This window comes from Labeo rohita, chromosome 23, assembly GCF_022985175.1.
Source record: "Labeo rohita strain BAU-BD-2019 chromosome 23, IGBB_LRoh.1.0, whole genome shotgun sequence".
Taxonomy (NCBI): Eukaryota; Metazoa; Chordata; class Actinopteri; order Cypriniformes; family Cyprinidae; genus Labeo; species Labeo rohita.
The window spans coordinates 12,275,370-12,288,918 of NC_066891.1; the positions used below are offsets into that span (position 1 = coordinate 12,275,370).

Consider the following 13,549-nt stretch of genomic DNA (forward strand, 5'->3'; position numbering starts at 1 on the left):
GTGTGTGTGTGTGTGTGTGTATACACATATAATATATAACATATATAATAAATTAATATCTAACATTGTCTGCAACTGACTTAGCCTATATAGGAATTTAGTTTGTTGTGCCACCTCTTTTTTTTTTTTTTTGTGATATGTTTGTGTAATGTAAATATATAATAAAGTAATAAATAATGCCAGTACTTTATGACAGGGTTTATAGTCCATTTGTTTTGTTTATATTATTACTGTATGAACTGTTGCTATGGTTACCTGCACACGCACACGCAATCCCTGTATTTAGCGATCTTTCTTGTGGTATAACTTTTTGGTTTTTGTTAATGAAACTTTTGAACAGTAAGTTAAAATATTTAGCTTTCATTCAGTATTAATATTTCAAACAATAACACCTTTTAGACCCCGCAACGTTTTGTTTTGGTTTCCCGAGGGGTTAAAATCTTAATTGGTTTGTTGCATCACACGTTTGGAACGACACGCTTGTCACAACATCACTGTATTTTTATAGCTAAACTACATTTTTTCGTAAGTTTAACATAAGTGTAATAGAAATATTACAATAGTTACATATTTAATCATAAAGGAATTGTTAGATATTTTTATTCTGATCAATAAGTTATCATCTTATAAGGCGAGTAGTTCATTAGAGGACAGCAGCTTGTTTTCAATTGTTCATTCAGTTTGTTTCATAGGGCCAATATTACCATGTTCATGTTACACATATAATGCTTAAATTGCTATAGCAATACAAACACCAATATGTTTACAAAATAATTGTGCATTGTACATAATTAGTGTTACTCAGCTTTTAAAAGTTTCATGAAGACTAATGTGACATGATCCAGTTATTTATATAGCATTCAAGAAAACACTGTAATTGTACAGTATTTTAAAATGATATCATAGCTTCCTTTTGGATTTATTGACTGTAATAATTAATTAGTGTTTACTTCAGCTTGCGCTGTCTAACTTTTTCTACTGGTGTTAGTTTATAAGGTGTTTTTCATTTTATGATGTTTGTTTGTGCTCTATTTGCTGTGTTGTGTCTGAAAGCAATAGCGTGTAAAAAGATCACTGCCACTTTAAACCCCAGAGTTCGCATATTCTCGCTGGATCTTTCTGCTTTGCTAATTATTGTGTTGTTTTCTGAGCAAATATGTCATATCCATGGCGACCAGGCAGGTTTATTGTCTTTCTCATGCAATGGTTCACATAAGTAATTAATTACTCTCTTTTCTTTCTCCCTCCCTGTCTCCAGTAAGCCAATCAGTTGAGGGGAAGCATCTCGTGTTTAAAATGCCTGTGATATCCAAGAGAAGGTAAACAGAAACCTTGATGTTTAGAATGTAAGTGTTTTTGTGCCCTGAGCATTTTGTGTGTGATGTGTGCCCACTGTCTGTGTGTTTGCGTATCATACGTTACGGTTTTGATCGTTATGAAAAATAATACATATTTAATAAGTAATTAATGTGTGAGGACAGCCTTTTTTGTGCGTCTGGGTCTCATTCAAATGACAAGGCTCCGTGTCTGATTATTAGAATAATGAATGAATTCAGTGTATTATGAAAAGCTTAAGAAGTCAAATTATTAAAGCTTTTTGAAAAGCATTGAATACATTTGAAATGTTCACAGGTTGCTTGTAATTGGTTATTAATGTGGGAATTGTCAGGGACGAGCTTTGCTTGGGGCCCCGTCCCACAGTGTTGATCTACATCGTGTCTGTGGAATGTGGTGGCATGTGGCTCGTGCCCAGCTCGAACTGTCAGAGCGGTTTTACAGGTGTTGATCAGTCTCAGGGCCCATCTGCCTTGAATATTCTCCATCTCTGCTGTTTGTACTTTAACTTTTGACCATTGATAAGTTGTGCTGGAGTTTATGCCGTAAATGGTGATTGTGAGACATTATGCATGTAAGAAGCAGAGAGAGCATTTCTGCATAGTTTTTTTGATGTTTTTAAAGGAATAGTTGCTCACCCTTAGGCCCTCCAAGATGTAGATGAGTTTGTTTCTTTGTCAGAACAGATGGAAATTAGCAGAGAATTTAAGATCCTCTGCAGTGAATGGGTGCCGCCAGAATGAGAGTTCAAACAGCTGATAAAAACATTGCAATAATCCACACGATTTCAATCCATCAATTAACATATTGTGAAGTGAAAAGCTGTGTGTTTTTAATAAATTTATAATTAAGATGTTTAACTTTAGTCCATAATAACACTTCCTCAAGTGTTGTTCTCTCACATCAAAATCATTTTGGACAGTTTTTGCTCATGAAGAGCGCATATTTCTCTTCTGATTAGCAATGATATGTATAGGGGACTTGTATTTTAGGTTTGAAGTTAAACATGTCTTGATGGATTTGTTTCTTTCAAACACGCAGGTTTTCACTTTACAAGATGTTAACTGATGGACTGGAGTTATTTTGTGGATTATTGTGATGTTTTTATCAGCTTTTTGGACTCTCATTCTGACGGCACCCATTCACTGCAAAGGCTCTATTGGTGAGCAAGCGATGTGATGCTGAATTTCTCCAAATCTGTTCAGATGACGAAACAAATGTTACATCTTGGGTGGCCTGAGGATGACTAAATTGTGAGCAAATTTAAATTTTTCTGTAAACTATATTTATGCCTCATAACTTGCTTCAGTCAAAATCAAAGATGTATTTGAGGTTTTGCTGTTTTACTGCAAGTGTCAAGGAGCTGGTGCTACCTAAAACCTGTCTTTTCTTTTTTCATGTCTCTGACCTTGGCTTTGAACCCGTAACCCTTGTGTTAAAATGTACATTCATGATTCTGCGCTATGCTTGACAGCTCTCGAGATGTAATGCAATTGCTTTTTTACACCACCACTTTGTAAATTGCTCTCTGTAATGATTTGGTATCTGTATTCACACTATTGTGATCCTTGTAAAAATTTCCGTTTTCCACACGCAGGCGTGCGTAGGCCACATGTTTGTTTAATAGTCATTATTATTTTTGTTTTAGTGCACTGGAAATGTCCTCTTTGCATGCTTGATCAACCAGTAGGGAAATCTAATATAATTGAGGTTCAAGGTGAATTGCATTCTGAGCATTTCCCCTTGACAGAGAGAGCATGCATATACTTGAGCAAAAAATAAACAAATCACACTGACAACAGTAATATAGGCTTGATTTTGAAGGCATGGAATAAGTATCGATTTAAGCCTTCACTTCATAGATGAAAATGGCCTTTTTGGTAATTTGTCCTGGGTCCTTTCAATGCAGGAGGAGGCGAGCAGGAGAAACGGTTGGGGGGTGGAGAGAGAGAGATCGAGAGAGAGACAGAGAGAGCTAACAAGACAGAGAAAGGGACATACTGCCCCTTTCCGAGCTCATTATCATTCTTAATAAGTCTTAAGGAAAGAAGGAGCAGTGAGTGTAAATGCAAGGTAATCCTAACACTGGCCAAGGTTACTGGGGACAAAGGCACATGCACACCCCTCCCTGCTGGTTGCACTGGGACATAGAATGAGCCGTACCCCCAGCAGCACTTACACAGCCCTGCTGGATACTAGAAGTGCATGAACTGATGCTTTCTACACTCCAAAAACATTTTGTCTGGCAACTTGGGCTTCAGCTGTGAACCTTTCTATTAACTGCTTATACAAATAATTATAACAATTATATTATGTTATATTATAATACATTAAATATTGTTTAAGTACACTGAATCAACATGTCTACTTTAAGTAATGTTAGGATATGTGTGACATGTATGTGTGACGAAATGTTTTGTCAAATGTTTTTTAATTAAAATTTCATTGAATTAATTCATTGAATTGATAATATTGCAATCGGGGTCAGTAATATCAGGGCAAAATGAAAGTGATTGTAATGCAGTGTTGGGAAGTAACTAGTTGCATGTAACAGCATTACGTAATTTAACTACAGTATATATGTAACTGTAATCCGTTTCAGTTACTGAGATAAAATGTGTAATTAATTTACAGTTACTTATGAAAATGGTAACATGAATATTTTTTATTTTCAGACACATAAACACAGTCGGACAGTGATCAGTGTTGAGTACTGCCAGTTTAGATATTTGAAAATGATTAACAGTTGAAAACATTCATTAGAACTTAGAAAAGTAATCAAAAAGTAATCCAATATAATCAGTTACATTACTTTAATAAAGAAATTGATTTAAAATATAATAGAGCAAGTTGTAATCTGTATTACATTTCCAAAGTAACCTTCCCCACTCTGCAGAAATGGCAGTGAAAAAAGAAAAATATCTTTAAAAAGTTTTTGTCTACATAATATGTGTGTATACTGTGTATTATGTATATATAAATACACACACATAAAGTATATGTTTTGAGAATATTTACATATATTTACAATTACAATTGTTATTATATATAAATATTTATAATATATAAACTTAACTATTTTTCTTAAATATATACATGAATGTGTGTGTATTTACATATACATAATAAATATACACAGTACGCACATATATATTATGTAAACAAAAACTTTAATTTTACAAACAGCCCATATATATACTTTATCACTTTGACAGATTACACTGAGGGTGATCTATTGTAATAGGCAGCTGTAATTCTCACTCCTGTCCAGTTATTAGCGAGTGCTCTCCAGTCTGGCAGCAGAGCACGGGATACAGAACAAATACGAAACTGTCACGACTCACGAATGTTTTTTTCTAGGCATTTGATTACATACAGGCAAATAACGTTTCACAGAAGCTACAACGATCTATCACGCCACATTAAAGAGCACCAAAAGGGTATTTATTTATTGAATTTCCTAATGAAATGGACAGAATTTAAAATCTGAGACTTTGTTTCATATCATAAGTAACACAAAGCCTAGCCTGTTGCTATTTATTGTAAGGAAGGCGCACTATGCACTGTTTATTCATCAACTGAAAACAGCATAGACCAAAAGATCGACTGAGATTTAAGAATCGTTATTGGTTCATTAAAATAAGACTATAATTGTGTTATTATAATTAAAATATGAAAATCAAAATGACGGGTAATAACAGATTATGATGGAATTTTTACGACCCTTAAAGTCTAGCACAATCTCTGATATATATGTAACCTTTGATATATAAATATTCTAGCTAGTTATGCTAGTTAATTATTTTAATGTGATTAAATAAAGCAATTTTACATTAGAGGATGGCACTTACAGTATTTTTATTTGGTTTTAAAAATAGCTTCGTGAATGTAAAAAAAAAAAAAAAAATCGACCTAATAATCTATTTCAAGGGGAAAATATTGTGACTTCATAAAAATGGTAATTTCTGGCAAATGCAATCCAATATATATAGGTTATTCTTTACTGGAAAATAAAATAAAATAAATAATAAATAAATAAAATCCTTTCAAATCACAAATATGCATTAAATATTATTCAGATCATGTTGAATTTATTTTTTAGTTGGCATTCACATTTTTGACCCAGGACCACCAAACCAGTCATAAGGGTCAATTTTTCGAAATTGAGATTTATACAACATCTGAAAGCTGAATAAATAAACTTTCCATTGATGTATGGTTTGTTAGGACAGAACAATATTTGGCCGAGATACAACTATTTCAATATATGGAATCTGAGGGTGCAAAAAAATCAAAATATTGTCCAAATGAAGTTCTTAACAATGCATATTACTAATCAAAAATTAAGTTTTGATATATCTACAGTAGGAATTTTACAAAATATCTTCATGGAACATGATCTTTACTTAATATCCTAATGATTTTTGCCATAAAAGAAAAATCAATAATTTTGACCCATACAATGTATTGTTGGCTATTGTTACAAATTTACCCCAGCGACTTAAGACTGGTTTTGTGGTCCAGGGTCACATTTGTTAGTACTGCACTGTACAGTATTAAACCAGTTCTTATGTTTGCAGTGTGTACTTGTTTGCTGTCAGGTATTTATTACAGTTCTGAGAGGATTAAATGATTGCATGGACAAAGCTGTGTTTAGCTTACTAGTGAGTTTAGTGCATCATCTGCCTGTCTTGTTTTGAACGCCCCTGGTTTGGAGGTCTTCCTGATCTATTTGTAGACCCTTAAAATCCCTACTTATCATGCAATGCATAAATACTATAATGAACATCAGTCTAAAGCAGTTCTTGATTGACTGAAAAGCTCAGTGTGAACATGCAGCAGCTAAATGAACAAACGCAACACAGTCAGATCTGTTAAGCAGAGCTGCTGGCCTTTGTCTGTTTCTCAGTCTCGCGTTTTCTCAGCTTCCCTCTGTCACCTAAAGATGATTTACCCCCAAACAGATGTTCAGAGTCTCACCGTTTGTTCTATTTTCTGCCCTTTCAAAGGTTATGAATGAAACACAAAGCCTCTGTGCCCTCGGCCCGTAATTGCCCGTGTTTGTGCCACTGTTATTTTCTGGAGGAGAGATGGAAAATGTTGAGAAGGCAGAGCGCTGAACCTCTGGGAGCGCTGGTTGGCGATACGGCAGCGGTCCAGTCCTGCCGGAGCTTCTTTCCTGTTCCAGCGCTCCCCGTAGTCTCAACCCCTCCCAGGTCCTGGTTGGGGTTTGTATGGCAACCTGCTCTCATCGCCCCCTGGGGCAGCCTGGGAGGCAGAGAGCCATCGCCATGGTGATCAGAGCACAGAACCTCCGCAAAGCAGTCCATTGTGACTGGTGCGCGTTGAGGTGAGAGGAACAAAATGTCACAGCAACAGGTTTTTTTCTTTTTGTTGTTTTTGCCTTTAATACCCGTAGGGGTTTGTTTAGCCTTTGATTCATCTGTGCTGCTGTCTGCTAAACGAGTTGTTTGTGATATCTGTTAATTGCCTCTTTTAAGTCATCCGTTTTGGTGCACGGTAGAAGGCAACGGGAGGAAGTGAAAACAAATGAAAACTGAGTTTGCGCTCAACAATCTAGAGCGTATTATCATGAGATGGTTATCACCCTGTTAGAAACTTTTTTTTTTGAATGTGAATTCTGTTTTTGTCTTTTAAAATGACTCAGTCAATAAAAATGTCCTCAAGTTTTCAGGAGTATTAGTCAAGTGTGAATCATAAGGGAATTCCCAGCGCTCACAGGCCAAACTTAGAGTGAGATTCTAGCAAAACTACAGGTTGATTAATTTTACTTGAACTCCCCACTTTAATCTTCTTCTGAATGGATGTTGAAAAAAGTCTTCTTTTTGCATTGAGCTTATGAGATCGGTTGTTCTCCACTAGGGGCAGTAAGAACAAATTAAATCCTGCTGTAGGCTGATGCTGAGAGCCCCTCGCAGAACAGCAAAGTCTTTCAATTACTGAAGGGAAAAAAAAAGCTCAAACTTATTTCGTAAAACCTAAAGTACCGCTGAGATTTACCTCAAGCTGAACTGATCTAAGACTTATGCAAAGTGACACAGAAATCTCTTCTTATTTAAAGGGATAGTCCTCCCAAAAATGAAACTTCTCTCATAATTTACTCATTATTACATTACTTACCCTTACTAAGGGTTAGTAAATGATGACAGAATTAAAATTTTAGATCTATCTATCTATCTATCTATCTATCTATCTATCTATCTATCTATCTATCTATCTATCTATCATGCTCTTACCCAATTCTATATTTGTCATAATTTTTCTATAAAGAAAAATAAAGAATAATATATATATACACACACACACACACACACACACACACACACACATTCATCATTACACAGACTAAATATATGATAAAATACACACTATATATAATGATACAAATAAATAGAAATAACTGTATTTTGTGTGTATATGTATGTATGTGTGTGTGTATATATATATATATATATATATATAGACCTATAAAACTTGACCCTCTAACACTTGCACTATCTATTGTATATCTATTCTACTACTTGTTTTCTTTTTATTTAAAAAAAGAAACTGAACCCTCTTTTACAGAATAGCATTCTCTATTCTGTAATTCTAATTCTCTGTTCTTTTTCTATTCATTCAACTTGTTTTCTTTATATTTATTTTAAAAAAAGACCCTCTAACACTAGCATTCTCTATTCTTCTTCTATTATATCTAAAAAAGAAACCAAAAACAAACTTGCTACATATAATGTTAAATTAACTAAGACTTGTCACATCACTTACATATTGCTCTTTTGTTGGTTTTGATTGCTTCTATTATCTTCATTTGTAAGTCGTGTGTGTGTATGCGGATATAGATATAGATACATATAGATAGAATTCTCTTTATTTATTTTTATTTTTATCATCATTATTTTTTTTTTTTTGTCCAATGAAAATCAACTTGATTCTAGTAATCTGAGGGAGTACGTGCTCCAAGCATTTCTTGTGTCATTGTTAAAGAAGATGTTTCTTCATCTTCCTCTGTGGTGTTGTTTATCATGTGCTGTTGGGGCTTTTAGTTTATGTTAATTGATGCACGTGCAATAGCAGACATACGGTGCGGTGTGACAGGCGGGGCGGGAAGGCCGCGGCCGAGGGACAGGTCAGAAAAAGGGGCTGCAATCAGCGCGTCTGAGCGGGAGGAAGGCGCCTGTTTCTCCTCCTGTAACCTCGAGGAGAATGTGGGTTGCATTATGTGACAGGTTCAGTGTTGACTCTGGGGTGGGAAGGGAACGCTGCTCTCCTGAGGTGCGGAGGGGCACAAACACCCAGCCCAAAGTCTACCACCCCTCTGACCTGTGCTGAGCCAAAGACTTACACTCACTCTGTTCTTCATTTATCATATGCACTCTATTCCATACATTAGAAGTGTTTTTTTTTAACATTTAACTAAAGAGTAAACAAATCTATGTTTATCTCACGTTAACATGTTAAAAGTTTAAAATGGCGAGTTCTGAAGTGTCGAGAGTTGTTTGTTTTTTAAAGTGTCAGTGTTGGAAGTAATGACAGATCTTTTTTCCATATTGTGATATACATTCAAATAGGGGTGTGTGATATTTATCGTCTGCGATAATATCGTAATTGTTGTTTTAACAATGTGTGAGCTGACAGTATGTCACTCACTTTGCAAAAAATAAACAAAACACATCTTGAAAGTCAAAAAGCCTATATGCGTAATGAAGCCTATTAGAATGCACTTAAAATACCCATATAATTCAAGTAATGAACATAAAAAATATTTCTGTATGTGTATTTTTTTTTTTATATTTACAGTTAAGTTATATCACACAAGCAACTGTGCCATTTTCCTAAACTTAAGCGCAAGAGTGTGATCGCAAATGTGATATTAACTTAAACTGACAGTGGTGTTTCGTTCCTGAAATCTACTTTTGAACAAATCATTTGAGTCCATGATTCAATAACCCATTCGTAAATAGTCGCTTACTTCGTTTCTAAATGAATCTGCCATTTTGAATGAATCATATGAATGAATGATTCAATGAATCACTCATTAATAGTATCATATTTATTTTTCCATGACAGGCCTAAATCAGGCAAGGTACCAGTATAAAGACACACTCGTTATCGAAAAAACCCAAATAAAAAGAGATATAATTTTTTGTCAGTATCGCACACCCCTACAGGTACGTTCAAATGAAACGGATTATTGAAAAAGAAAAAATGTAGGGCGCAGGGTTATTACTGTTAATTAAAACTAAAAATATGAAATAATATTTTCACTTTTTGAAAAAAAAAAAAAAAGGAGTTAACTAAAATAAAATTGAATAACGTCATCCATGATTTTATTTTAGCTAGTTGCCAAGGCAGCATTTCTCATTGTCATTTACTTTAAAGTGATGTATTAAAATAAATAAAATTATAACATATAATAAAAGCTAAATTGACATTTAAAAATTATATATATAAAAAAAACACCAAACGTAATATAATAAATATAATACTTGAATAAAAAATAACAAGGTCAAAATCAGTGGTGTGAAAAAAAAAAAATTAGCCTAAATATTTAGGTGAAATAAGAAAAATGTACACATCTTCCTTCTGTTCAAAAGTTTACACCCCTGGCTCTTAATGCATCCTTTTTCCTTCTGGAGCATCAGTGAGCATTTGAACCTTCTGTAATAGTTGCATAGGGGTCCCTCAGTTGTCCTCAGTGCGAAAAGTTGGATCTCAAAATCAAACAGTCATTGTTGGAAAGGGTTAAAATACACAAAAATGCTGAAAAACCAAATAATTTGTGGGACCTGAAAGATTTTTCTGAAGAACGGCAGGCAACTGTTCAAGGCATGGATTTTGTATGATCCTCTTATGTTGATAAAATAATTTACATTTTACAGATTCTGGAAGGTGTGTGTGAACTTTTGAACTCAACTGTATTTTAAAATAAATATTAAAACTATTATTAATAATAATAGTAATATTAAAAATATTTAATAATTTAAATATATTGTGTTTTATGATTTCCTTTTTATTTAATTATTTTTTTAATTGATTTTTTTAAAAGCTGCTTCTTTCTCAAAAGAGAAAGTGGATTGTCAGCACTGACGTCTCTGCTTTTACTCTCACCTTCAGCGATTGGATACTTGGCCTCTAATGTTACGGAACAACCTTATTGACTGCTTACTTGTCCGTTCCCTTTTCTTCCTTGACAGAGATCTCAGCGGTTGCCGTCTCAATCAGCTCGTGTGGTAATTCCACTTCAAAATTCCACTTGGCTGTCTAAGTAAATAAATTTTTCAGCGTTTATTAGTACACGGCGTCGCCAGAAGGAATCCCTCCCTTCTCCTATAGCCACTCCAGTAATTAGCAAATTGATTAGGAGAACTTCAGCACACCTCCTCGGTTCTTATCTCCTCGTTCTAGGACAGTATTGCGGTGCCATGGGACGGTGTAAATATTTTAAGGGGAAACCCTCAGCGAAACTCATTAATGGCTGTGGGGCTCTGCAGCTGTCTCCTGTTGAAGATCTCAGCCAATTTTCTAAACTGTGATTAAAGAAAAGTTTTGTATTATTTAAACATGCCGCGTCCTCTGGGTTTGCAGTGCCACCGAGGTCCTCCCTGAGCTTTCGCGCCTGTGTTTTTTCCTCTGCTTTCTCTCCTCCGCTCCCTTCAGATCGATTCGTTTTGATTCACAGGAGCAAAGGAGCTTTGAACGTAGTGGTCATTCTGGGATGCATTTTGCAAAATGTGACAAAGACCTCTCTTTTATGTACAAATCCTAATTAAATTTTTACCCCATCCCTACGCTGCAGACTTGGTAGCAATTTGGCAGCTAATCACATTGAATTTTAAATGGGACTGTTTAAAGATGGCTTCAGATGCTCTCAGGATGGCACACTAGTGCAAATTAAGTCAGAATAGCATGCTGTTTGGAGAGAGGAACAATAAAGCCAAATCCACATCACAATTGTCTTATGCACTTACGTCAACAGACGTCTTACAATATTTGCTTTTCTCTTTTAATTAGTTGAAAGGAACACAGGTAAACAATCAGCTGTTTTTCTTCCTAAATGGAGACAGGAAAACGGCTTTTCTTTTAATTATTCTGCCTGTTACGTTATTCCGTCTTGTCTTTACGATTTATGTAATTGAGGGAAAAAGCGCAATCTAACAAACACTGAGGCTGCTTGATTGGTAAAAGGATTTGGCACACTAGAAACGATTCATCACTTCTAATTTGAGAGTAAAGCCTTGGTGAAATGGCAAACTCTGCTAGAAAAGCTTGTCAACAAATGTGTTTGTGCACAGAAAAAAAAATCAGCGAAGAAGCTGTCCTCACACATTTAGTATACATCATTAAGTTCCTTGTAGCCAATCATATTGCCCATTCACCCAGCATTCCAGAACATATTAGTGACATCTCGTTAGCAGAAAACAGATAACTGAGGGAAAAAATTACCAAGCGGGCTTCAATTGTTTTTTTTTTCAAGTGGAATGACTGGAAAGAGCAATTCTCACGAAATGGGATTTTTGTGCTGGTCTTTCGGTCTATTACATTTTGTTCAAGAGAAGCTTTTTTTTTTCTCCACCCCCTTTATAATATGTTCATCATTTGTCTTTCCTTATTTAACTCAATTCTTTTTCACATCAACATTTTTATGACTGGATGAAAGAAAAGAGCAAACAATGAAGCCTTTTATTTAGCACAATGAATGTATGGTGGCTGGATAGGTAGATTTGTTTGATCGATTTATTTCTTAACGGTCATATTACTCTTGCATTGTCAATGCGGTTTATGCAAAAACTTGGGAACCTTTAATTTCATTAGTGTTACAGGAGTGGCATTATACGCATAAAATGTTGTAGTTTGCACTAACTTGCACAGCACATGATTGTTCCCAGAGGAAACTTTTTTTTATTGTTTAGACGTTGCTCTATCAGAGCTCAGGAGTCTTAATGGAGTTTCAGCCTAAGTTTTGTGGAGGTATTAGTGTCAAATATTTCTTAAAACAAATAAAAATATGAGACAGTGAGCGTACTGAGCTGTAAAATGAATGTGGACAACATAGTTCTGATAATCGTGAAGAGAAATGTTTAAGTAAGACTGAATTCTCTGACTTTTCAAAAGCAAATCTAGGCAAAATCCAAGCACAGTTTGAGAAATGAGAGATTACTCTGGTCTTTTTGTTGGTGGAAAAAGTCTTAATTTGCTCTCCATTCCATCTCGTTATCACTAGGAGAAACAATTGAGCGATTAAAGAGATCTCATTTATCATATCTGTGTAAAAAAAACACAGAAAATGTGACCTGTATGATATATTTTTAAAGACTGGAAATGACTAGTAACTTTTGAAACTTTATTTTTTCTTATATTAACTGATATTTTGGAAACAGATCGTTTGATTTCAGTTTGAGACTAAAACCCTAAGGCCTAGCAGTTAAAACTTTCTCATAGTATCAATAAGACGTCATCTTGACAATGCCAGCTACTGTTTGACTCCGCTGTGTGATCATTATGGGAAAATTAAAAAAAAAGAATGTACAAACACATTTTTGCTGTTTATTTTTGCAACCACACCTCAACATTCTGTACTGTTTAACTTGGGTGGAGAAGAATATGGGTGGGGAAGTGAATTTTGTCAACATAAAAACCTCTTCAACTATAGTTAAATGAATAGATAAGGTAGAAAAGTTGATTGCCTGTTGATTGTTAGCTTTAGAGTGAACCATTACCTTCACGATACGGAAGATGAGTGCAAGTTTTATTGGGGTTTAAACGTCAGAAGCAGCCTCTGCTGTCAGTCTCTTCTAAATCCACATTCCAAACACTCCATGGGTCATCTTGCTCTTTAGCTGATCTATTTTGGGTCTTGTGATAGTGCTATACTGTATGTATGGACACAGACAGGAAAGACACGTGTTTGGCCGTGCTCGAAAATGTGTAGTTCAGTTTCAGCCGGCTGTGCCTCCCACTATCTCTGGGAATTCATTGGTTGCTTTTTAGACTTGATGTCAGTGACATAACTCATGTTTATTTGTCGTTTTTCTTACCTTTCTGTTCTGAATGAGTGCTGTTTTGTTTTAGGGCCGTTGACAAAAAATAAAAAAAAAGTGGATGTCCTGAGTAGCAGTATCAACAACTTGAACCACATGACATCGATTTGCAAATATTGTTTCAAGGTTTATAGTGCAATGTAAATTAATGAATT

The 13,549-nt window shown here is 34.9% G+C and overlaps 1 protein-coding gene across 15 annotated transcripts in view; it reads left to right on the forward strand.

The window, feature by feature from the left end:
* The window catches only part of casz1 (castor zinc finger 1), a 234,777-nt gene that overhangs the window by 21,957 nt on the left and 199,271 nt on the right, over positions 1-13,549 (forward strand). For 11 of the 15 annotated variants that reach the window (XM_051097449.1, XM_051097439.1, XM_051097451.1 and 8 more), the window contains exon 2: positions 1,259-1,319. The gene's annotated coding sequence lies outside the window, so the exon portion shown is untranslated. Of the gene's footprint in view, positions 1-1,258; positions 1,347-13,549 lie in introns of all 15 variants that reach the window. The other 4 variants (XM_051097448.1, XM_051097441.1, XM_051097446.1 and 1 more) reach the window with 1 other exon arrangement.